This window comes from Chrysochloris asiatica, unplaced genomic scaffold (genome assembly GCF_000296735.1).
Source record: "Chrysochloris asiatica unplaced genomic scaffold, ChrAsi1.0 scaffold00135, whole genome shotgun sequence".
Taxonomy (NCBI): Eukaryota; Metazoa; Chordata; class Mammalia; order Afrosoricida; family Chrysochloridae; genus Chrysochloris; species Chrysochloris asiatica.
Window position 1 is genome coordinate 7,259,267 of NW_006408653.1, and position 27,142 is coordinate 7,286,408.

The 27,142-nt window shown below is 38.0% G+C and overlaps 1 pseudogene; it reads right to left on the reverse strand.

The window, feature by feature from the left end:
• On the reverse strand, positions 1–27,142 carry LOC102817548 (annotated as a pseudogene).

The window sequence follows — 27,142 nt, forward strand, 5'->3', positions numbered from 1 at the left end:
TCATTTGGGTAGAATTACTTTCCTGCTTTCAGGAGGAAAAATTTTTGCTTCAAAAGTAACAAAGTATCTGAGAAGGGAATTTACATCTTTCCGTTCTAGATGGTATTCTTGTGCTATTTTCTCAGTAGTCCTTATATCTGGATAAAGTTTATGATTATTGAGAAGTGTCAGTGTCTCTATAATTGAAATCTTGCCTTTGGAAATATTTGTAGAATCCTTCGCATCAAAGTGATGATGACCTTTTGGCAATCTGAACTCCTTTGGCTCTCTACGTATTCCATCTTTTGCCTGAATAGAAGACACAGGATCTTTGGAATTAACATAAGCATTTTTTAATAATAACAGCAATTTGTCATCATTTGTAGCAATTTCTCCCTTAATTTCAGGATGTCACCTCATTTCCTCCTGAAGTAGGTTCTTGGTGAAGGCGTGCTTGGGAGCGAGAGAGGGCTTCATCTTGTTGATTTCCCATTCTGCATGGTTCTCTAGATTGAAGTTCCTCTAAACTAACTTCTTCTGATGGTCCAAAGTAAAGATTTTGCTCAAGCCCAATGAAGCGAGTGAGTTTGAAGAGCAGAAAACAGACAGGCAGTAACATTTTGTTGTTGTTGTTGCCATCGAGTTGGTTCTGACTCATAGGGACCCTATACAGGGTTTCCAAGGAGCGATTGGTGGGTTTGAACCACCAACCTTGTAATTCAAACCAAGCTTGCGGTCTAGTGCTTTATCGTATAGTGCTACACCTTTACAGATGGTTATTATTATTATTTTTAATACAGAAAGATAAGTTGACATCTTAACACCCAGTGCTTATTGAATATAACCTTATTTGAAAATAGCATCTTTGAAGAAGTGATCAAGCTAAGATGAAGCCATTAGAATGAGTTTTAATCCAATATTGCTTATAAGAAGACAAGAGACTAAGAAACAGAGGGAAGACTGCCATGTGAAGAGATAGAGATTAGAGTTAAGCTGCCATAATTTAAGGAATATTTGAGGTTATCAGAAACTAGAAGAAACCAGAAAGAGTCTCCCTTAAAGCCAACACCTTGATTTAGGACTTATAGCTCCCAGAGGGAGTACTTGGATGGTGCAAATTATAAGTGCACACAGCTGCTAACCAGACATTGGAGGTTCCAACCTACCCAGAGGAGCCTTGGAAGAAAGAGCCAGAGATCAAGGTCGGAATAAAAAATAAATAAAAAACCCCATGGAGTACAGTTCTAGTCTCACACACATGTGGTTGCCGTGAATCAGAACTTACTCACTGAAACTGATTAGCCACCAGAACTGGGAAAGAATCAACTTCTATTTTTTTTTTTAAAGCTACCTAGTTTGGGCAACTTTGTTACAGCAATTGTTAAGAAGCTAATACATAGATAGATGTTTGATTTAAATATTTCAATTATGCCTAGCTCTTTCAGATATATGTTTCTCATCCATAAAATGTAGATGCTTATAAAAAAAAACATAAAATAATAATAATTTAAAAGACTTCAGAGGCTGTATTTATGCATTTATTTGGTATTACGGTAACAATTACCTCTCTGCACTGCTACTTGAAACGAAATGTCTTCATACTATGAGCTTAGTTATGTATGAGTACTCACTGAAATGATCTCTGATCTACTGTACAGAATATTATGAAAAGATATAAACAAGCAGATTTTACTCCATTAAGTATCAATTATGAGTGATTTAGATAAAATGTTCTCTAAAGTTCCTACCTGCTGAGTCTTATTCCATCATTATTGACATATCTTTCACTTCCTATCTCTAGGAAATATCATTGGCTACACACACACACACACACACACACACACACACACACACACCTGCATAGTTGCTTTCCCACTCCTCCAAACTATGCCCTTAAAATTTCTGTTTACATTTTAATATTAAAAGTAAAACTACTGTAAGATGATCGATTGTAAACAATGGTTTATATTTATACAATATAGTCTGGACTGGAGGGAAATTGTCACCTAGGAAACAAACGCTGATGCAGTGACCTAAGGTAGCATCAATCTGAAGACGACAAACTGTCCTCACTACTCACCTTGCCTATGTCTATAATTATCTTCCTCAACCAGGATACCCACAATCACTCATAATTTCACATTACTGACATTTTTTATTTTGCCTCTTAGATCTTATCTTCAAATTGTCAACAGAAATTCCTTCCCTTGAATTAAATTACAATCCTTCTTCCAAACCTTATTGGGTCCCCAGTACATAAATAAAGTCTATCCCTCTTTTTTGCACAGAGGGATCCCCAACTCTCCCCCTTCACGTGATAAATTAGCCTCACAGTACCTTGTATCTTGCATTCTCACTCAACTAGCGTGCCTCCTCACTTCCAACACACACATCTTTTGCACCAGCCAGGCAGAGCCTAACTTTTATGCTAAGAACACTCTCCCTGGTCCTATTCTGAATGCTGTTGTTGTTAAATTGCAGTCAAGTCCGTTCTGACTTGTAGCAACCCTGGTACAGGGTTTCCGAGGAGTGGCTAGTAGGTTTGAACCTTGTGATTAGCAGTTCATGCTTAGCCTACAGCACCACACCACAACTCTGAATAATTGAGTCCTATTCATTCATGAAATGAGCTCAAAATTCACTGTAACGAAAAAGAGTCTATTAAAATGGAAATGTGTTCATTCTCTTACAAGATATGCCCATTTTCAATACTTTCCTTACCCTCATTTCCCACTTCTCAAGAATTCCACACACAGTTAATTATATCGTATTCTATAACATCATAAGGTGGTTTATGAAGGGTTTAAAAATCTTTTTGTTTCACACAATCTGGTATTACAGAAGTAGCTGAACTTCTCTTCCCAACAAAACTGTAAGTGTCTTGAACACAGGAATCAAGATTTAATAAATTTTGCCATCCCAGAGTTTTATTTTAACCTTATATTTTTGGCTTTAACAACTGAGAATTTCATGACTTCGAATTGAAAAATAAAAAATGCTTTAATTAGAAAATCTTTAGCTAGGTAAACAGTACCATACTCACAAAGTTGACACTTGTGTTTATTGACTTGGGATGTGGGCTGAATTGCATCATTACTTACAGAATGAATTGTTGAGTGATTCTTTCCTAGTTATGATTATAGCATAAGCTGAGGAGACCAAATAAAACTGTCATTACAGTCCTTTCCTTCGTTTTGTTGATATTTCACAGTTGCCGACTATAAACCCATGAAAAAAGATAATTTCTTGCATTTAAGAAATGACATTATTTTTGCATAGATTGTTTCATCAATCTCTAAACAAATAGATAGCAGTATGTCAAGTTCTTACTGAAAGATTGAGAAATTTAGGCTCTGGTAGTGGAACTCTGAGTTCCAGAATATTATAAAGCTAGTATATCCACACAAATTTTCTAAATGCTATTGCAAGTAATAATGATAACAATTTACATTTATGAGTACTTTACCATGCATAAGGAATCTTGGGGAGTCCTAGTGTGTCTCTGTAGGATAATCACTGGACTGTTAACCACAGGTCAGCAGTTCAAACACACCAACTACTCCTGAGAATCCTGATAACAAGATTGCTATGAGTCAGAACTACTCAATGGCATGTACCAGGAACAAGAAAGAAATCCAGATGGTGCAGTGGTTAGGTGCTGGATTGTTCATTAAAAGGCCAAAACACTTCAAACCCACAAGCTACTTTATGGGAGAAAGATGTAGTACTCTGTTCCCATCGATATTACAGCTTAGAAAACCCTATGAGGCAGTTCTACTTTGTCCTACAGGGTTGCTGTGTGTCATAGGTAACTCCATGGAAATGGGATTTTACCATTTGTGACATGGATTGGCCAAGTGGCAGCATCAATGGACTCAAGCGTGGCAACAGGTTGGCCCAGAATCAGGCAATGTTTTGTTCTGCTGTGCATAAGGTCGCTATGAACCGGTACTGACTCGATGGCACCTAACAACAACAAGGTGTTCTTATTTGTAATATTCCTTAACCATCATGGCAAATTTATGAGGTTTTAACCTCGATTTTCAGACAAAGAAACACACAAGTTTAAATGCCTTGCCAAAGGCCATGCAACTAGAATGCGGCAGAATGAAGTATGGAACACAAATTGTTTGACTTCACCTCCATATCACTGCACTAGACTACTCTGGGGATGTATGGAAAACCATTACATCCAGCTCAATGGTCAGAGAAGGAGACCTGAAAGCCAAGTCCTGAGGAAGAGCAGGCAGTAATGACCTCAGTACAGAAACTAGGATCATCAGTAACCATCCAGCCACCATTGGATACAATATACAGAGTATTTACCTTGAAAATGATCTCACTTCTGTTAGCATGCTTCATGAGGGCACATGAGGGCTCTGGATATATTTGTGAAATCTGATTCAAGTTTGGTGGACAACCCTATGCCCTACTCTGGTTCACTGCACAGAACCCTGGAGGCCTGGTCACACCAGGGCAGTGTAGCCTAGGAGGAGGGCGTGTTGACACATGACCAATGCTGACTGGGCCATTCTATCTGTGATTGTTCCTTCTTTGTCAGTAGCTGCTGCTAAAATTCACAGATTTCAATTCTCCATCAAAAAATGCAATTGAATGAAGAGGGAACAGAGTGAATGGCCACCGAGAGCCAACTCTGCTCTGGTAGGCCAAAGAGAGCAAACTAGGGAGGAGAGAAGGCAAACCATGAAATCTGGGGCAATATCATGAAGGAAATGAAGTCGGTCGTTACACATGTCCATAAGCATCTTTCTTGTGGCACCCTCCATGAAATCTTTATTTTAGAGCTTTAATTTAGTCTTAAAGTAATGTGGACTTGGTATTATTGATCGGTATAGTTTTCTGCATTCACTACTCCATTTTACAGGGAGAAATAAAAAGGCTTTGGAAACACAGACCTGAATTCAAGCTGTGGCCCTTGGACTTACTAGCTGTGTGGCCTTGGGCAAGTTGTTTATCCTTATCTTTAGAATAAGGACAATAATGCGGGCATTGAATGGCTGCTGTGGGATTAGAGATGTAATGTATGTAAAGGATTTAGTCTGCTCCTTGGTAGGCATTCAATAAATGGTCATTATTGTTATGATTCTATTGACATTTAAAGGAGAGTTTCATAGTACTTTAACTCAAATTTTGACTAATGATGGGAGATTTGGGCTACTACAGACAAATATTTTTTATTATTTTCTGGATCATTTTATAGCTTACACTCACTAAGGACTCTTGGCACTTTAAGGAGTCCCATAGTTCAATAAACATATTTCTGAGCCAGGATATGTGAACCTATTGATCAATTTTTCTTAGTGAATTTATGGGACAAGAAAAAAGAATATTTGAAATTGGGACCCCAAGGAAAAATCCAGTATGTGCTCATATGCTTTCAGTACCTAGGCCCATGATTCATTCAGGAAAAGAGCCTCTAGTAAATTAATGAGTTTTCTTAACATCTTAAAGCTTTATACTTCCAGATCAACTAAGTACTCTAGTCCTAAAAACCAAAGTTCATCAGCTGGTAGGAAAGAGGGCATACAGATTTTTATTCTTCTAAATTAGATATTTGTATTTGATTTATTCAATGATCTATCAGGGCAAGATTTGGATTTTAACTCTACCCTGCTAGCTCTAAGAACAGGCACAAAAGAATAAAACAGAAAGTTATTACCATCTCCTTGGGATAGAGCGGGGGAGTCGCCAGAAGGTTTGTCACTTACACATGAGGTGTGATGAACCTAATTCTCCCAGCATCCATATTCATTTATAGCTACAGGTGCAGGTAGCTCTGGATGCTAAATGAAAACCTTTTAGACTTATTCCAAACTCACAAATTACTTGGCAATCCCTTTATTTTTATATTTTAAAAAAACTATAGAATTTTACTTTTCAAATGTAAGGTGTAATTGTAATTGAACTTTTCCCTTTGGATAAGTACATTTTGTTATTGCTGTTGTTAAGTATTGTCCAGTGGATTCTAACTCATAGACATGGCAAATATTTCAGGGGGAGGGGGACATTTTAGCATCCTAAATTTAGAACCCTAGAATATTCTTGCAAGACTTAATGGCTACCAGTAAAATGTATGTTTCAATATTTCTTAAGAAATCTTGCTTAATCACATGATTCTGAAAACAATAGCATACATTACATAGAAAACACTTTTTGTAAGGGTCATATACATGTAAGGAGCTCTGGTAGCATAGTGGTTACGAATTGGGCTGCTAATCTCAGGGTCAGTAGTTCGAAACTACCAGCTGTTCCGCGGGAGAAAGATGATGCATTTGGTTCCCGTAAAGATATATAGCCTCGGAAACCCCCGTGCAGGGTTGCTATGAGCTGGAACAGACTCCATGGCACATAACAACAACAACATATACATATACATATTTCACTCAATGATTTACAGGATAAAACTGAGGAAAAGTAAATTACTTACCTTATTTTAAACCATCCCTGTTTCCTCTAATGGGGTTTATGAATTCCAAAAGACATTTATTTAAAAGAAGTGGAGAAATATGTACATTAACTAAACCATCTGTCTGTTTAGGTAGATTATGGAATTGCAATTTAGAGTATAGTGTTGAAGGGAGCATCAATTAAAGATAGACACAGGCTGAGTCAGATGCTCATCAGAGATGGGGTTAAAGATAGGTTAAAAAACATAAATAAATGCCAAAGTATGCAAAACCTAACTACAATAATATAGTGTAAACACAAAATCAAACCAACTGAGGTAAAAATGAAGCACTTACCTGATATGATCACCTGAAAGGCGTGGCAAATTCCCACAAACTTCAGCAAATCATACTGCAAAGTACTCAGCAATACTTCTTTGTAGTTCTATAGCAAGTGCAGAAAATCATGCAATATCTTGCAAAGTGGTCCACAGTCATCCAATACTTTTGAACTGATATCATTCTATGTTCCTCAGTGGGTCCAAATCAAGTAACCACTGGTCTTCAAGTGATGAAAAGGTAAGCCCTGGAGAAATGGATGACTGGTTTTCAGTTTGGAGGATGGGCTAGAAAAAAAAAACAAAAAAAAAAACTACTACTTAGGGATCTCCTGTATACCTAAATTAAAAAAAAAAAAAATGTTCTTTTGATTATTGTTTTTTTTTAGTATTTGCTTCTAAATAGGACAGAATTCCCTCAGCTTCCCAACCCATACTTTAATAACCCAACAATAGAAGAGAAATATTTGACAGAGGGTGTATTGGATGTTGATGGTCTCCAACTGCTTCCAAATCTGCATAAATAAATCTCCAACAAATCCCCACACAATGAACCTACTGAATAGGGCTCTATTTATCTGCCACTGAAGGATAAAGGGCCAAGCCAATCCTATTGACAGTTAAGACTGTAGCTTCCAACATATCACTGAGGTCACGAAGCTACCATACAGTATGAGCTGACATAAGCAGTTGATGTGCTCAACAAAAATTAGGGCTCAAATCAATTCACTGCTGAAACCCAGTTTAGGAAGCTCTCAGTTTGCTCAGTTTTGGTTGATCAAATTCAGAGATGGAATCCGATTCATATTTCAGTAATGAAGACCAGGGCTGGAACTGATATATTGAAAGGTGTATTTTTCCATTTCTTCTCTACATTAAATATTCATGGATGCCATGTTCTACAGTGTACTCTGACAGTGTAACAGCTGCCAAAAACCTGGTACCTGAGGCCACTGTTACATCAATAAATTATCAAAGGTTACATCTGTAGCAAGATAGCTTTATTTGGCCACGCAAATAATACCAAGGTACAGAACACAGTTATCCCAGCTTTTGTTCCCGTGAGGACAGACTACTGTTACACTCTTTGCCACAAAGCATGCTGGGAAACACCAACCAAAATGTTAAGAGAAAAAAAATGCTTGCTTCTGTGCTCTAATAAAGGCAGTATGGTGTAGGGGAAAGGCCATAATTCGGAGTCAAATGTCACAAACTGTATGAAAGTAACCAGATTATATAACCTTTCTGAACCTCTTGGTCCATTCTTAAAATAGGGATGATTCCTCTACCTCACTGAAACGAATACATAAGAAATGTCTCTAAATTTTCTGTCGCATGATGTACTGTCGGTTCATATTATTTAGTATGCTAACTTCTACTATGAGGGACCTTCAAGAACTTCATGGAAAAAATGGAAGACAAAGATAATGGAATTTTTCCATGAATTTTTTGAAGACCTCTTGCATATCATGAAGTACTGATATACCAAGGTGTTCCTTGGTTTCAAGAAAAGTCCTGGAGAACCTCTAGCTCCCTTTAAGAGGATTACTTCAATGCAGAAATTAAATTTCCTGGAGTTTTGAAATAGGTTTCAAAAATGAAAGATTTATTCTCATTGTATTTTTTATTTATACATTTATTTACTGCCCTCATCCTGTCTTCTTTTGTTGTTAAGGGACATCAAGTCAACTCTGACTCAGAGCAACTCTGTATAGGGTTTCCGAGGAGCAGTTGTTGGGTTTGAACTGCCGACCCTGTGTTTCGAAGTCCAGTGCTGATCTGACAGCACCACACCAAGAGTACTATCTTACTTTTAGAACTTGCTATCTCCCTCCGCCTGCTATAGGACTGTCCTGCTACATGGGTTAGCTCCACAATAAAACCACTAACCATCTAGTCCAATACTGGTATTAAAGGCTTTGTATTCTGAAAGTACTTTTTAAAGCCTATAGCTAAGCTATATATACTGCCAACTTAAAGGAATGAGAGTTTGAACCTTAAGGTTGGCAGTTCAAACTCACCAGTCACTCCTCAGAAACCCTATACGGGGTTGCCATGAGTCAGAACCAACTCAACAGCACTTAACAACAACAACAACAACAATGCATATGAATACAGGGAGCATCAAAAACTGAATGTTTGATAATAGCAAGGGATTCACACCTATCTTAGAAGCTCAAGCTGCGACAGTCATCCTGCTTGGGAGAAGTGGAAGAAACATGTTGGCCTGCTAGAGGAATTTTAAAACAAGAAGCCAACTGCTCCAAACTGAGGCACACCTTCTGAGATAAAGAGGAGAAAAAACAACAACCCATGACTATGAGTTTCCTTGAAATTTAAACACCCTTGTAAGCAGAGAGAACCCTTATGGATCTTTCAGGTACTTTTGATGAATATATTTTAAAAACGAACAAGCATAAAGTTAAAATTCATTGGATCACTTATTTGTCAGATGTGATTCTTGTTCAATGATCCTTTTCTGTTTATTCCTTACAAAACAAGCATTTCTAAGCACAGTTTATAGATGTAAAATGGATACTCAGAGAGATTAAGAGACGTGCCAATATCCACAGTTCTAAAAAGTATGAATCTAATTCAATATGGCTTCAAATCCTGCTTTTTCCATTATGCACCTCCTTCTATCAATTAGTACGTTCATGTAATACATAATAACTCAAGGTTCCTCAACCTAACTTCCTTACCTATTAATATCCCTCTTTGAGCACATTGTGCTGGCTCCATCCAGTACAGTAAGAAGGAGGAAACAACTAAGGTGTATGACTATGTTGCCAAGAAAATTATCTTCTCAGTATATGTGAGACACAGCATCACCAAGTGAACCTACTAGGCTCCCATAGTTGGGCTGCAGCATTTTCAAGAGGAAGCACAGATTTTTACCACCGATATTTCAAGGAGGACTCTATTTCATTCTATAATTCCAGCATAATGCATACTGATATCTGGCTATAAGAGGGTAATCCAAAATCTGAGTTTGGATCAAAGGACACCATTGAGTATTCTCCCTGGTGTGACACTGTGGATGAATGCGCTGGAATGTAAAGTCGGTTGAACCACAAGGTTGGCAGTTCAAGTTCACCAGGAACTCCTCAGAAACCCCATAGAGAGTTGCCAATGCTTAACGACAACATATTGACTCTGACATAGCTAATGCTCTGAGGAATCAGAGAAAAGCATCCAAGTCGCCATTTTTCAGAAGCTGAGCTTTGTTCCCCCAGAAGATAACATCTTGGAAGCTTCCAGCTTCATGCCCATCATCCTAGAATGTGTATAATGACTTCTGTCCAAGTTCTGACTCACTTGGTTTTCTGAGCATAGCATCGTGGTTTCCATCATACCTCCCACCCAGTTACCACCTAGTCAAATGCCTGCACCTCGGGAGTTTGGAAAACACATCCTAAGACAGTGTGACCTCAAGCTAACAAAGGCAGCCTCCATAGTAGCACGTCTCCTATTTCACTTGTCCAATATTTGACTTCTGTGAAAATGGCTGTTGATTGGTTATGTTCATTAATGAGAAACGTTTCAACGGTTTCATCTAACAACCTGGAATGTCCTTTGAAGAAGGCCAAATTCATGTGATTTTTACCTTAAGAAGCTTAGAAACATAACTGCTGCTAACTCAATAATTACATTGTACTGCCAGTAACAATTCAATATATTATTTTTTTTCCCTGCCTGAGGGTTACAACACATTTGCACCATGGGAGATTTTTCTCTTTACATCTCAAAACTGTACCACAAACTCTTCCTTTATTCATAACAGGGAGATCTCCAGCTGAGATAGGCACTTTTGTATTGCTCTAGATGACAGTTTTCTGTGTTCTTTCCAAGTGCAGGGGGTTTAATAAACATATCTGGCAGGCCTTCCATAGCTGGAGGGCCTAGGATGACACTGTGTGCAAACAAAATGCTCACACTAGAAGGAAATAAGTTTATTCAATTATTCAATTAATAGATTACTGTCAAGATACTTGTTATCCTACAATGAAAAATGGGGCAAGGACTCTGAGAATTAGGGTAGGTCCCAAGATTAGTAAAAGCAGGCAATATGGCATGTAGAGATCATGAGGCTCTGGCCATGAAAATATACCCACCAATGATCCAAAGACACACACATGTGCACATACACAAAAACACACTCACTCATAGCTGTACCCTTAAAAAGGGGGGAATCATACTACTAGAACCACACATTGCAAGAGCCTACAAAATCTCATCAAATTCTTTAGTCTATTTTAGTTCTGAGTTTGGCGATTGGTAGGGGATCAGAAAGCATTTTTGGATGAGTAGCTGTCTCTCTGCTTGCTCTAGGGCAAGACTTTTCCTCAGTGCTGAATACCTTAGAATATTGCTCATTCAGAAACAATTCCTGGCTTCAAATTGAACATTATCAAGTTTAAACGCATAGAAATGTTAAGATCTCCTTAACAAGAGATGAGCTTAAAGGAGTTCATTATGGGTGCAGTGAGCACTTTTCTTTCTGTGGGGTTTTGGTATGTTTCCTCTGCCCTCCCCCACCCCCCCCCACCCCAAATTTCAGTGGGTTGATGTTGATACAAAAATCACTTAAAGGAGAATGGCAGGAGATTAGGCTGAAAAGTTTAACTTGGAGGAAAAACCTGTAAAGGACACTGTGTGCTTTCTGAGTTAGTGCTCATTTTATGCTAAAGGTAGTGGGAACCATTGAAGATTTCTGTGGTGGGGAGTCATTCCCCTTTTCCTTGTCTTACTCCAGCAGCAAGAGGAAGAAGACCCCCAGTGAGATGGATTGGCCAAGTGGCAGCATCAAAGGGCCAAGTGTGGCAACAATAGTGAGGTTGGCCCAGGATTTGGCAGTGTTTCGTTCTGCTGTGCATAAGGTCGCTATGAATGGATATCGACTCGGTGGCACCTAACAATGACAACAATAAACTTTAATTGGGTCATAGTGACCCTACAGGACAGAGTAAGACTGCTCCTTGGATCTTCTGAGACTGCAAATCTTTTTGGGAGCAGACTGCCTCATCTTTCTCCCTTGGAGCTGCTGGTTTGAACTGCCAATCTTGTAGCTAGCAGCCCAATGTTTAGTCCACTAAAGACTTGGGTCACAGTTCAAATGTGCTAGAAGGTCTGTCTTTGAAATGGTAATATTATTAGCATCCCAAGAAGCACCAACCCATCCGTTCAAACTCATAGTAAATCCAAATGTGTCAGAGAAGAACTGTGCTCCATAGCATTTTCAATGTTGAATTTTCAGAAATAGCTCACCAGGTGTTTCTTCTGAAGTACCCCCGGGTGGATTTGAACTACAATCTTTTGGTTAACAGCCAAGTGCATTGACTATTTGCACCACGCAGGGACTCCCCAGAAAGCATCCATTGCAATTGAGCCAATCCCAACTCACAGCAACTCTACAAGTGTCAGAGTAGAAGTGTTCCATGATTTCTACAGAAGTAGAACACTAGGCCTTTTTCCTGGGTACCACTGGGACATTGAAGGTGCATTGAAGGAATTGGCAAAGTACAAGGGACTGGGAATTGAAGGAATACAAACTGAAATCTTTCAACAAAGTGAGGTGGCATTTGAGGCACTCACTTATATATGCCAAGAAATTTGGAAGACAACTATCTGGTAACTGATTGGAAGAGATCCGTATATGTGCCAATTCCAAAGAGAGGTGACCCAAAAGAATGCAGAAACCATCAGATAATATCTTTAATACCCCATGCAAGTTAAGTTTCACTAAGGTAATACAGAACAGCAATAAAGCATACATTGACAGAGAACTTCCAGAGGTTCAAGCCAGATTGAGAAGAGGAAATAGAATGAGGGATATCATTGCTGATGACAGATGGATCTTGGTTGAAAGCGGAGAATAGCAGAAACGTGTTTATCTGTGCTTTATTGACTACTAAAAGGTTTTGGATTGTGTGGATTATGACAAGCTGTGGAAAACATTGCAAAGTATGAGTATTCCGGAACTCATGAGGAATCTGGACATGGACCAAGAGGCAGTTGTTTGAACACAACACGGGAACACTGGTTTAAAATTAAGAAAGGTGTGTGACAGTGTTGTATTCTTTCACCATATGTATTCACCCTGTATGCTGAGCAAATAATCCAAGAAGCTGGGTTACATGAAGAAAAACGTGGCATCAGAATTAGAGGAAGTCTCATTAGCAACCTGCGATAACCTTGCTTGCTGAAAGTGAAGAGGACTTAAAATACTTACTGATAAAGATTAAAGACCATAGCCTTCAGTATAGATTGCATTTCAATGTAAAGAAAACAAAAATCCTTACGACTGGATCAATAAACAACATTCTTATCAATGGAAAAAAGATTGAACTTGTCAAGGACTTCATTCTTCTTGGATCAACCATCAACACTCACGAAAGCAGCAGTCAAGAAATCAAACGACGTATTGCATTAGGCAAATCTGCTGCACAAGATCTTTTTAAAGTGTTGAAGAGTAAAGATGTCAGCTTGAGTACTAAGGTTCACCTGACCCAAGGCATGGTATTTTCAATAACCTCATATGCATGCGAAAGCTGGACAGTGAATAAGGAAGACTGTAGAAGAATTGATGCTTTTGAGTTATGGTGTTGGAGGAGAATATTGAAAGTGTCATGGGCTGCCAAAAGAACCAACAGATCCGTGCTGGAAGAAGTGCAGCCAGAGTGCTCCTTGGAGGCCAGGATGGCCAAACTTCATCTCTCATACTTCGGACATATTGTCAGGAGGGAGCAGTCTCTGGAGAAGGATATCACATTTGGTAAGGTGGAAGATCAGAGAAAAAGAGGAAGACCCCCAGCGAGATAGATTGGCAAAGTGGCAGCATCAATGTGCTCAAGTGTGGCACCAATTGTGAGGTTGGCCCAGGACTGGGCAGCGTTTTGTTCTGCTGTGCATAGGGTGGGTCACTATGAGTCAGTACTGACTTGATGCCACGCTTGAGCACATTGATTCCAGCTCTTTACCCAGCTCCCTTTTATTATTGTTAATGTCCTCTTTTTCTCATCTGCAGAGGGTAGTTGAAGCCTGACTTTCTTGTGTGTGAAACTACCCATGTTAGGACAGTATCTCTTTTATGACTGGGACTATCCTTGCATCAAAAGCATAGGCAGCATTCATCCCCATTTATACAGAATCATAAATGATGGATTTGTGCTTTTAGTAAATAGTAAAAAGTTTCAACTATTCATATCATTAACTTTACAATAGGATCAGAGTGGAGACAAAAGACCAATATACATGATTGAAGTATATATTCTACACCATTTCATTGAATAGAATTCTTACCAGAATGCTAGAAATTAGTTACTCTTACTCCTGCACATAGATAAAAACAGTAAGACTTAAGTTACTACTCCTCCTGTTTATAGAGACAAACATTAAGACTTAGAAAGGTTGATTAACTTGGTCGCATGGATCAGCTCATGAATAGCAGACCTGGAATTTCAACCCATATCTTTTCCTAAAATCCATAATTTTTCTTCTATATAGAACTGCCTCTATGCATAATGCTATGCATAACTCTATGCATACCAACCATGCATAACGCTAAAGACAAATAATTTGTAGATCAAAGAGTGGATAGTACGATGCTAATTATGTGTCAATCAGAAATGGCAAAAACAGTTTGAGAAAAGCAAAGATCAATATGATTGAGTATCTTCCTGGGTTTCACAGAGATCATGGGACTTGGGTGATCTTTAAGAAATTGTCAGTACTGAGATCAGGGGAGTGTATTTCTGAAAAGGGCACCCGTGGAGGGGAACCTGCTGGGTGGAGATGGTACTGAGAAGGTCTATGATATTAGTCTGGATGAGTTGGGTAGGATAGACAAGCAGAGGAAAATCAAACCCCAGGCCAAGGAGTTAGACACCATGGGGTAAGAAACAGGGAGCCAGTATCACATGGAGCCTCTAACAGAAAGCAGCATCAGTCATTACAATAATTCTTTTTACTCACAGCCAAGAGGGAAGGTTGGAGCCAACTGGTTCCTCATCTCAAAGCTTTTTCCTCACCACATCCATTTTGGTGATTCACTCATGAAATTAAGGTATGCACTGTGCTCATAATGATGAGGGTGTGAAAAGTATAATGTTACAAATCCAATATTCTCCACACCAAGTTGCTGAAATTGGTGGCCATCTTCCAAACCAGAATGGGAGTAGAATTCTGCTCACTCATTTCTACCCACAACTGCATTTTCTACTTGACAAACACAGAACTCTATTTCTTTATCTGCCCCACCTTTCTTTTCCCTCAAAACAAGATTGTAACTGTCAGAATAAATTTAGTGTGGTGGAGAATGGGGAGAGAAGATGAAGAAAGAAGGGTTAGTCCCAAGATGAACTATTGGGTCTGGTTTTCTTACTGTGGTAGCAACAATTCCCTTGTGAGATGTGAATTCAGTCAACAAAACCAATGTTTGAGAGTTCTGTCGTGGACAAAATGTGACAGATAAATACTTGACTTCTAGTATTTGGTAGCAGAAACAAGGAGAAATTAAGCTCACTTCCAAAGCTCTTTCTAGACATCATACTGATCTTGAATCAGTCCTAATATAATTTAAATTGAAATATTAAATCTGTAAAATATTACACACTTAAAAATAATTGGTTTCTAGCCCCATTTAAAATTTGAGTTAACTAGCAGCACATGGATTTTCTCTAGATCAGCTTACAATAAATAAAGTACGGCATGATGGGACAAAAGTATGACAGAGGCAGGGCCCACAATTGTTGTTAATTCTGACTCACCGCGATCCTATGGGACAGAGTAGAGCTTCTTAAATTTTCCAATACTGTAAATCTTTACAGGATCAGGCTCAGTTTTCTCACTCACAGCTGCTACTGGGTTTGAACTACCAAACTAGAAGTTAGAACTTCAACACTTAACCCACAATTATGGAACTAATTCTGTCACCAAATTCCTGCATGAGCCTGGAAAAATCACCTGATAAGTATATCAGATGAGGGTCAGTCTCCTCATATCTTATAGAAGAAGATTTAAATATAACCATCTCTAGGACCATTTCTAAATATAACATTCTATGAATCTGGTTTTGAGTTACAATTTAATTAATCAAAGCCTATTCATTTAAAGAAGAAGAAAGCTATAAGCACTGGCTATGTACTTAAATTGCTTAGATCTGAGTATAAATATTTGTAGTTCTCCCAACTTGATCTTTAATGCAAGACAGAGGCAAGGTCTAGAAGGTATCAGTTTCTTTTCATCACAGCCAACCTCCTTAGACCATTGAAAATATGGATAGTCAAGGTTGGATAAATGTCAAATACAGTGAGATCAATGCCAAGTCTCTTCTTAATTTGGTGATAAGTACAGGCAACCTACTTAACAATTCTATACATGTCACTGAAAAACATATTTTGGGGACTTTTGGTCTCTGCATACATTTTTTTTTTGGTATTTTGCATCTTCCTGGCTTTTCCTTTTAGGAATTCATATGACTCATAATTAGCAATATACCAACTGTATTTTATCAGATGCTTATTTAAAAAGATTCCTATTCTGCATGTGGTAGCCACAGGTGCACAGGTAATTGGTGATGAATGTATGTTAATAAAAGTATCACAGTCCTAATATAATGAAAGAAAATGACAGAAACACTCCAGGGTTGGAAGGATAGATGTATAGTCACCCCATGGTTGGGGTAAAAACATCATTTTTGGTATTCTTGTGAGACAAGGGAGAAGTGAAAAGGAGAAGAAGAATAAAATAATATTTTCCAGATGAAATTTAAACCTATGCTTTTTAGTTTAAAATATATTGAACTTAACATTTTCATTGAATTATATTCATTACTACATACTACATACAAAACTAACTTCATTACAGGGTCATTATGAGTCGGAAGCGACACGACAGCACAAAATAACAACAACAATGATCAGGTTGCCATACTATGGTAACTTGTATGCTGTTGTGATGCTGTAAGCAATGCCTCTGGTATTTTAAATACCAGCAGGATTACCCATGATGGACAGGTTTCAGCGGAGCTTCCAGACTAAGACAGATTGGGAAGAATGAGAGGCCGACTCCCCTTACGATTATTAGTGAAACATTGTCAGATATAATAGCAGAAGATGTGTCCTTCAGGTTGGAAGATACTCCAAATATTACTGGGGAAGAGCTGCCTCATCAAAGTACAGTTAATCGTGATGACACAGATGGAGTAAAGGTATCAGAACCTTCATTAGTTGATGGGTAGAACTCAAAATGAAGAGAAAACAAATGTACACAGCCATTAATAATTGGAACATGGAGTATACAAAGTCTGAATCTAGGAAAATTGCAAGTTGCCCAAAGCAAAATGGAATGCATAAAGATTGATATCCTATGTATTAGTGAGCTGAAATGGACTGGTATTGACCATTTTGAATCTGATAATCATATGGTTTACTATGCTGGAATGACAAATTAAGGAGAAATACATCAATCACATTCATCAGCAAAGAGAACACTTATCTTGAAGTATAATGTTTTCTGTGATAGGATAGTATCTATATGCATATGTCTACATGCCTACAAGAAAAACCAGTCAATATTACTATTTAAATTTATGCACCAACCACTAAAGCCAGTATGGATGAAACTGAAAAATTCTATTAATTTCTTCAGTCTTAAATTGATCAAACGTGCTATCAAGATGTACTGAAAATTACTAGTGATTGGAAAGAAAAGACTGGAAACAAAGAGGAAGGATCAGTAGTTAGAAAATATGGCCTTGGTAATAGAAATAATGCTGGAAATCTTATGATAGAATTTTGCAAGACTAATGACTTATTCATTGCAAATAACCTTTTAAACAACATAAAAGGTGACTATTCCCATGGACGTCACCAGATGGAATACACAGGAATGAAATCGACTACATCTGTGGGAAGGCATGGTGGAAAAGCTCAATATCATCATGCAAAAACAAGGCCAGGGGCAGACCGTAACCAGAGATAGACCATAGAAAAGACCATCAATTGTTCATATGCTGATTCAGGTTACAGCTGAGGAAAATTAAAACAAATCCATGAGAGCCAAAATATGACCTTGAACATATCTCACCTGAATTTAGAGATCATCCCAAGAACAGATTTGATGCATCTTATGTGCTGTAGGATAAGCACTGGACTGCTTATGACAAGGTTGTCAGTTGAAACCCATAAGCTGCTCCTCGGAAAACCTAAACAGGGTTGCTATGAGTCAGAACTGACTCCACAGCACTTAACAACAACAATGCACTTAATGACTAAAGACTAGAAAAGTTGTGGGATGACATCAAGAGCACCATACATAAAGATGTAAAAGGTAAGAAAGAAAAAAACAAAATGGATATCAGACACTCTGAAATTTGTTGTCCAGTGCTGTTGCTGTTAAGTGCTGTAGAGTTGGTTTCAATTCATAGTGACCCTGTATAGAGTTTCCAAGGATTGACTGGTGAGTTTAAACTGCCAATTTTGCAGTTCAAACTGACCTTGATGTCTAATGCATTATCCTGCAGTACCACCCTAGGAGAGATGCTAAAGTGAATGGAAGAAATGAAAATGTAACAAAATACTGAAGAGAAAATTTCAAAGGGGTCGTTTGAGTAGACAAAGTACTATAATGAAACATACAAAGTCCTGATGTTTACTTTATAATTCCATGTTCTGACAATTAATAGATGTTTGCAGTAGGTTCTTCTCATTTTGAGTCATGTCCCATCAGAAAATGAATGTCCCAAAAGCTTTGTTCCATCCACATCAGTAAGGTCAACTCTACTTTAAAGACATTGCTCTTCCCAGTCATATTTTGAGTGTCTTCTAACCTGAGGGTTCTACTGCTATTAATAATGTTGTCAGCAACTAGCCTTTCTGACGTGGCGTGCCTCTCCTACTTCCTAGTTCGTAGTCTCCTAAAAGTTCTGCTAAAACCTGTCCACCATGGGTGATCCTGCTGAAATTTACAATATCAGTGACATAGCGTCCAGCACCACAACACACAAGCCATCACAATACAATAAACCGACAGACAAGTGGTGACTCACAGACATATTGGTTTAAATCAACATAAATTTATTTTGTTATAGTTCTGGAGGTCAGAAGGCTGAAATGGGTCTCACATAGGTAAATGTATTTCAGGGCTTGAGGGCACAATCTACTTCCTTGCTTTTTCTAGTTCCTAAAGGGTCCCTCCTCCCCACTCCATGGTTCATGGACTCTTTTCATCTTTGAAGATAGCAGTGGCCACATAACTCTTTCTTATATCACATCTCTCTGACATTGCCTCTTACTTTACCTCTTGCACATTTAAGGACATTTGCGGTTACATTAGTGAGTGATTTGGAGAGAGAAAGCATACTCAAAGGCTATCAGAGGCTAGAAGTGTCCCTCTAAGGTAGCATGTGACTGAGCAAACTGTGAAGTCCAGTCCCATTACTCTTAGGGCTTAGCCATGGCACTGCTTGGCCAGTCTCATCCATTGTGTGTCTTCCTTCTTCCATCACTCCTATGAGTCCTTTTAAATATAAGCTCATCAGAGAGTCCCTTTGGCACTCAAAAAAGTTTCTTTAGATGTGCCTACCTTTATTCACATTGGAATTATTCATGAATATATGATCAGAATTACATTTTTCAGAGTCCCTTATCTCCTTTGAGTTATGTTCCCTTTTAAAGTCTCTGTCCATAGAATGATGCAATTTCTTGGGAGTCATTTCTTTGAACTAGGGGAGAGAAAAAAAATGTATTCTAAAAGACTAAAGAATATATTTGACTACTATGTTCAACCTTCCCTCCTTCATCTATTTCCAACACTAAATAATCTGGCCATTTATTCTTACAGTTCCCATAACCTCTACGTGTACCACCTTGCTAATAAGAATTAAGTCCTGAACAGAAGTTACCTCCACATTCTGGAAGATCAAATTGGCAGTTTATCGGATTCACTACTTTTAGCACAATGAAACTTCCTTCAGTCCCATATGTTCCATTTGCTAGTTGGGTGAATTCTCTGAATCTTATTTTCCCACCTAACAAATGGGAGAAATGGCTACCCTACACACATTTTCTAGAGAAAGTCAAATGAGAAAAATATGAAAATGTCTTGAGAAGTGAGAGCTAAAGAAATAGAAGTTCTTAAATAACTCTCCCAAAGTCCAAAGTACATCAAGAAAGAACTGAACAAATATTAGACAGGAACTGTTTGGCAACAAACAAAACTGAACTCAGAGGTCAGAGCATGCCAGATTTCATTCAGAAACATAGAGTTATTGTTTTTAGGTACTCATTCCATCACATTTTGTGAGACCTACAATTCAGAAAGAATTAGGAGAACATGGAGAAGAAGTTTCACATGATAGAGAGTAGAATCAATGCTAAAACTAGCAGACTTTAGTCAGGGAAAGAAATGTTTAAGAAATGATCCATTCATTCAATAAACAGTTAGTGCCTATGTGTAACTTAGAGCCATCAAGGCAAGTAAGGCCAACCCATCAGGGTAAACCCCTTTCTAACACTGAAACTCAAAGGGAACACATGAACAGTGCTGTATGCTTGCTGGTGACCGCCCTGATCAACTTGTGAGTGAAAGAGAGGGATATGCAGCAAAGAAGATCTGGGCTGAGATTGGCCATATTCCGAGGACCTTGAGATGACAGAGAGAGAGACGAGAAGAGGCTGGCTGATTTGAAGTTCAGGGAAACTTGTGAACTCCTGAGCCCAAGGTCACTGACCTAGTCACTAGGCGCTAGAGTTAAGAGTGAAGCAGTTAGCTGGATTGAAGAGTGGGGAGGCATACTTAACTACTATGCTCAACCTTCCCTCCTTCATCTATTCCCAACTCTAAATAATCTGGTCATTTATTCCCATAGTTCCCATAACCTCTACGTGCACCATGTTGCTAATAAGAATTAAGTCCTGAGTCCCCACTGAATAGCTATCATCTTGTCTAGATGGGTCTGGTGAAAGGAGATGGGGATAAGATTCGTAAGATTCAATAGTGAATAACTGTTATCATGACTAATCACGACTGTCACACTTGTAAAGGTAGAAGTTTTGTAACAAAAAAAGGGGAGTGGTTGATCTTACAGTCCAGAAACAGAGGACCCTAGGACCATCAAGAGAGGAACGCACAAATAGGTACGGGACCTTATCCAGAGAAGCAGCAGCGCCAGAGGTGGAGGCAGACATGGGGACATGGAGAAGGGGAGCGGTTGAGGACTCTAGAGTCATCAACTAAGAAGAGAAGGACTAAAAACTGGTGGCCAGGAGCAGACTTGCAGAATGTGCCCTTTGGAGATGTAAATTATTATATATGCCTGAGTGAGTTTTTTTGTTTGTGTGTTTTTTAAAAAGCTAAAGTAGATAGAGAGAAATACTTTTAACTGATGGTATATGGGGGTGGGGGGATTATAATCAATGTAATGAAACAAGTTATATGAATTGTTGAATGTGAAACTGATGATGTGCCCTGTAAACTTTCACTCAATCCACAAAAAAAACTTAAATTAAAAAAAAAAAAAAAAAAGAATTAAGTTCTGAGCAGCAGTCACCTCCACATTCTGGAAGATCAAATTGGCAGTTTATCTGATTCACTAAGAACTCCTAAACTTGCAGATTGTGCCCATTTAGCCTAGATTGGATGGCTTGCTGACCAGAATTTGACCAGATGAAGATAAAGAACAAGTGTAAATTGCTATAGCCTGATCAACTGGACCTTTGCTTATGAAGGAAGTTGACTAAAATTCTAACCGAATAGGGAAGGATTCTTTGGATCAAGGATCAAGTGTGCCTCAGAACACTGGGTTGATAAGGATGGGCAACTTAAATGTCAACTATCAACATTAGGGAGTTATAAGGACCCAAAGTGGCTAGCTTACAAGCTTTCATGAGGGTGCTTAGTATCAGAACAAGGTAGGTCTGGTGATGAGGGGGATAAGATTTTATGATTCAGTTGTGAGTAATTGTTACCAGGTCTAATGGCAATTGTCACAAGTGTAAATGTAGAAAAAGTGTAACTAAAAAGGGAGAGCAGTTACTCTATCATTTCAGAAACAGAGGACCCAAGGACCATCAAGAGGGAAGAGCATGAGAAGAGCAAGGGATTCTAACCAGAAAAGTGGCGACAACAGAGATGGTGGCATAGAGAGACAGAGCAGCAGAGAACCATAGACCCATGGACTGAGAAAAGCAGTGAGCCTGTGGACAGGAGGCTGGCTTGCAAAATGTGTCCTTCAGACATTTAAACGAACATATATTTTCAATGTATTATGTGTACATCAAAATAAATAAATAATAGAAGACACGGCCTGTACCCTCAATGAACTACCAGTCCAATAATTACCAATTTTCTAAATTTGTTCAAAATTTCAGTTACTTAAAACAAAAGTTTTTATTTCTCCATTTTGCCACAGTCCTCTGCAGGTCATTTCAGGACTCTGCTCTAAATCACCTCATTCTGGGATCCAGGCCAACAGAATAACTACAATCTCAACTTCTCCTGTTACCATGGCCGAGGGACTGAGAGTTTATGAGGGTTTAACATTGGCATTTATGCATACAATCAATTCATTGGGCAGAACTAATTGCAGGCCCCTCCCCCACCACAGGGGGCCAGGAATACCAATCTTTCCATGTGATAGTAAGTCAGAAAGCCAGAAATATATTTAACTTTCAACACCAATGACTATCACAGGTTTTCTGGTATTTTCTTATTTCTTTCTAACTTTCCTTGATTCCCTCCTCCCCCAAAGATAAATTGAAAATAGCTTACTGGCATGGAGCAATACAAAACAAATTTAAAACAGTGAAGGAAACTGGAGTAAAGGAATATTAAGAATCAAAACAAAATAAAAAAGAGAACTATGAAGTGTTACTATTCATGCATGAATAGTAACTTCATACTACTTCATGCATGCTATGAAGTCTTGACACTTAATAGAGGTAAATCAAAAATTTGGCTTTGAGTTTCCTCCCAGCCAACAGGAAGAAATACAATCAGCAGCAAAATTAACAGGATCATTAAGATAGAAATGGAGTCCTGGTATGGCACTGCAGGTTAATGTACTGGACTGGAAGGTCCATTTGAACTGCAAGGTCGGCAGTTCAAGCTCATGAGCTGCTCCTCAGAAATCCTATACAGGGTTGCTAAGAGTCAGAACCAACTCAAAGGCACATAACAACAAGAAGATAGAAATAATTAGCTTAGTAAAGAATGGATATTTCTGCTATTGAGGCTGGAGAAATTTCCTCCATGGGTGTTCATAGCAGAGAAAGAAAATACACACTAGTAGAGATGAGAGAAGATTCTTAGAACTGAGTTCTAGAATCTCAATACAGGCATAGAGCAGGACTTCAAAGTGGGGGGATATAAGGAGCTGGGGTCATAGGAGGTCAATAGGACAGATTCAGAGACTCATTCTTGATGCGCTACCTCAATCAAGAGGAAGATGGAGAAATGTATGGATGATTTCAACGGTACTATTCTCATTAAATCCTATTTAAAGATATTCCATGATTTGGCGCAGGAAATCATTCCTACAGACCCTTGTTCTCATCATAATATCATGAAGGATATTCTAAGGAAACACTTGGTTGAGTTGTTTCTGCCCTCAGATTCGAAAAACTAAAAGGGAAGATGAACAAAAGCAATGTTTTGGGGGTGAAGAGAGAACATGGGGATATTATCCAACTAGATTTCAAGAGGCTAAGTATCATTCTCATGTTTGCTGGGACACAGAGCCAATATTAATAAATTAAGGGGCTTCAAAAAGTTTATTGAAAAATTGAACTAAAAGTTAATGGAATTTCCCCCACAAACTTTCTGAAGCTCCCTTGTATTTATCATTCATGAATAGAAGGTGAAAGGAAGAAAATCCTTCTCAGACTTCCAAGTCAGTGCTTCTAGTTAGCATCAGACCAATAGATGGGTCAATCACTTGAAGATCTTCTTCTCAGTTTTATTTTTCTCAGGACTTTCCTTCTTTATTCTAGTCATATGGAGAACTGTAACCTCAGGCCTGGAAAATGCCTCCTGCCCTCCTCCTACCACCTACTTACCGTAACCTAAGCTGACTGAGGGTAAGGATGATGTATGTGTCTGGCTAAAAATGAGGGGTACAAATTAGACACAAAGAAGTACTTCCTTATAAGAACTTTCAGTCTTAGGAAAATGAAAGAACCAGTTTGCATTTTGTCTGAAAAGTTCTAGTAAGGGTTTACATGAATAGCATTCCTGTAAAACTACCTATATATATTGGTATCTGCGAGGATAGTAGACACTGTTGGAAGTATAGATTCAATGGTGATCACATACCTGCTCTCTGCCCTCATGAAACTCAGTGGGGAGGCAGTCATTTGCCAAATAATTATATAAATCGATAGTCCAAATTTCAATAAATTCCATAAAGGAAAATAATGCAGTATTGCCTGTGTGTATCCAGTGTTCTCAAAATTGTTTTGAGAAAAATATATTTGATCTGAAACCTAAGGGATGAGCTTCCATTAACAGGACAGGAGAAGAACTCATGAACTAGGTCAGCGTTTTCCAGCCATGTGTGGTTAGGTGTGGGTCATACTATAAATCACTGATAGAGCTGAAGAGTTGCTTATCAATTCCAGACTACTCCTATCATTGCATCATCCTCAGTTACTTACATTACATTCTGCTTCTTCTTTTGAAGTCAAATCAAGTTACGAGCCATGTAACTGAACACACCCTTGAATACACCTATGAAAGTGTTTGTGTTTTGTTTTGGTTTTGTGCCTGTGAACATCATCTCTCATGTATGTCTCTTTTGATGAAAGGTTGGAAGTTAGTGAAGAGGATGTCCCATGGGACATTACAAGCCAATGATGTTAATGGTAGAATCATTATGTCAAAGAAAAACATCAAGTGTTATAATTTTTAGTTAAACATTTTTCTAACAATTGTTATCTAGTAAGGTAAAATAATTTATTTTAACAATTTTTATTTAGTATGGCAAAATAATATTGATAAGACAATGATTGTTTCAATAAAAGAGATTTCAAATACTTAGCACTGAGGCAAAAAAAAAAAAAAATCTTCAACACTGACGATACAAAATAAATATCACAAATGCTTTTTAAAATAAAATGTTTGCCTCATCTCACATCTCAATCTGGTATGCTCTACATGTATACATGTATGATGTGTTTTATACATATTCACCCACATTACTTGACAGATGGGAGGGATCTTGCAGTCATTTCTAAAAGCAGACAAAAGGCCGTTGGTTCTGCTCCACGTGATGGTTTGTGAAGACAAAATATCACACGCTTCCGTTGATGATTATATAGCTCTATCCATCTGTCTGCCTCTGGAGGTTGGGAGACGGAGATACAGCTCCCACCGTCCCATAAACAAAAGTAGACCGTGCTGTCACCAGTCAGACACGCCAGCTAATTGGAGCTGTCGACAGACACAATATTCTGTGTCAACAGCTCTAGTAACAGTTTGAAACAGCAATGATATGTTGGTTGATGGTGAGGATGACACATGTGTCTCTGATAGCATACTAGAAATCTGACATAACCAGAAAAGAATTACTAAAATGAGTTTCTTGGCCTCTAGTTTTCTTGTTCAGATTCACCAATCGCTACAGAGATGGGGGTGGGGATTCTGTAATACATCGTTCTCTGTATCATTTCACATGCTGACAGCATAATTTTATACTCATAATGCCTAACTTTAAAATTAATCTTGCTAAAAAGATTTGTTTCAACAAGCCACCAAATCTTAAAGTATTTTGGAAAATTATTAAGGCCATACCTTCCTTTAAATCTATGTAGGTTTCTAAGTGAAGACCAAAAAGAAAGGAGACATTTTGTCAATTAACCATTTACGTGACTATAGATTTATACTGATCTTGAGGAGAGTAATTTTTTCACAGATGTAGCCTCTTCCTGAATATCATTTCATGATAGATAAAAGATCCAGTGACTCAAAATAGTAATAGTTTTGACAAGGCTTTGAGACATAAATGCATATTATATATTAATCTCTATGTAAATTGCACCTTCCAGGAGACCCTTACATTATGCTTTCATTATTGTCATTAAGTGCTGTTGAGTCAGTTCTAACTCATAACAATCCTGTATAGGGTTTCTAAGAAGCAGCTGGTGACTTTGAACCGCCAACCTTGTGGTCCAGTGCTTATCCTACAGCGCCACGTCATGAAGCCCCTGCGTGTTTTCTAATACTTTCATCTTCTGAATAATTTAATCACTTTTCTCTATGGGTTTGACATTAGCTCAGCTACTTAATAACTTTAACAAGTTAAATAACATCTGTGTAGCTCAATTTTCTCTATAAATCTGTCTATAAAATGAAAATAAGAACAGCATCTTCCTAGTAAGATTATAAGGATTAAATGGGAAATTACATGTAAAGTATTTAGAATATTTCCTAATACGTCAAGAGTAAGCAATCAATAAATGATATTTCATTACTATTACTATTGATGATTTATTTCTAAGGAAAGCCCTTGATGATAAATAAAGGCAAGAAAATAAATCAAAACAGTTCAGATGCCAAAGGACAAAGGCTTGGAAATTAAATATGTCTGGATATGAATCCTTATTCTGACATTTACTAGACTTTGTGACATTGAGGAAGTCATTTAACCTCTCTGAGATGATTTCTTTATCTGAAAGAGTTTATAATACATATCTGAAAAAGAAATTTAGAAGAGCTAAGATAATTTGTTTAAAGCACCCAACACAATACCCAAATATACTAGGTGTGCCATAGATTATAGCAAGATTTATTATTAGTTTGCATTACACAATGCTTTGATTATTACTTTATCTCCTCTTACCTTCCTATTAATTTTGTGAAGTAAAATATGATGAGCAATTTACAAATGTAAAAATAGTGCTAAGAGTGGTAGCACAGAGGACCAGTAGCTATGAGATTATTAAACAGAGGGTCTGAGGTCAAGCTCTGTCTTCCCATTCTAGCACCAATTATTTTTACTTTCCCTTTGCCAGAATGCAGAACAACTAAAAACCTCTTTTTTTGTGTCCATTCAGGTCTCAATATTTGCTGTACTCAGAGACTTCAACCCCTCATATTTTGAACCAGCCTTAAGTATAACCACACAAACATCAATTTTTCCATATTTTGCTACCCATTATAAATATGAATAAACTGAGGTACCATCAGTGACCACAGCAACAATTATGATACAAATGTCTGTGCACATTTTGCTTGAATACTTTGCTCTTTAAAGACACGCAAAAGACAGACTGAAAAAAACCTTTTTACTAATTGTTGTTGTTAGGTGCCAGCCAGGTGGTACTGACTTTTAGTGACCCTATGCACAACAGAATGAAACTCTGCCCATTCCTGCGCCTACCTCATAATCGTTACTACACCTAAGTCCATTGTTGCCGCCAT